The sequence below is a fragment of the Solanum pennellii genome, chromosome 1, assembly GCF_001406875.1.
Source record: "Solanum pennellii chromosome 1, SPENNV200".
NCBI classification, from domain to species: Eukaryota; Viridiplantae; Streptophyta; class Magnoliopsida; order Solanales; family Solanaceae; genus Solanum; species Solanum pennellii.
The window spans coordinates 87471281-87471504 of NC_028637.1; positions in this window are offsets into that span (position 1 = coordinate 87471281).

The window sequence follows — 224 nt, forward strand, 5'->3', positions numbered from 1 at the left end:
ATTACATCATTAGGTAGGGTTACCATAAAGTACAATTAATTTTCAACGAGCTTTATTCCCATTCCATTACAAGTTTCCACCACTAACTCTTTGCCTAACCCTTTAGACAAAGGATCCGCTAAATTAAATCTGGACTTCACATATTGAAGCGATATCACGCCTTCCTCTAATAATCTCCTGACATGATTATGTTTGAGACGAACTTGTCTCGACTTGCCATTATA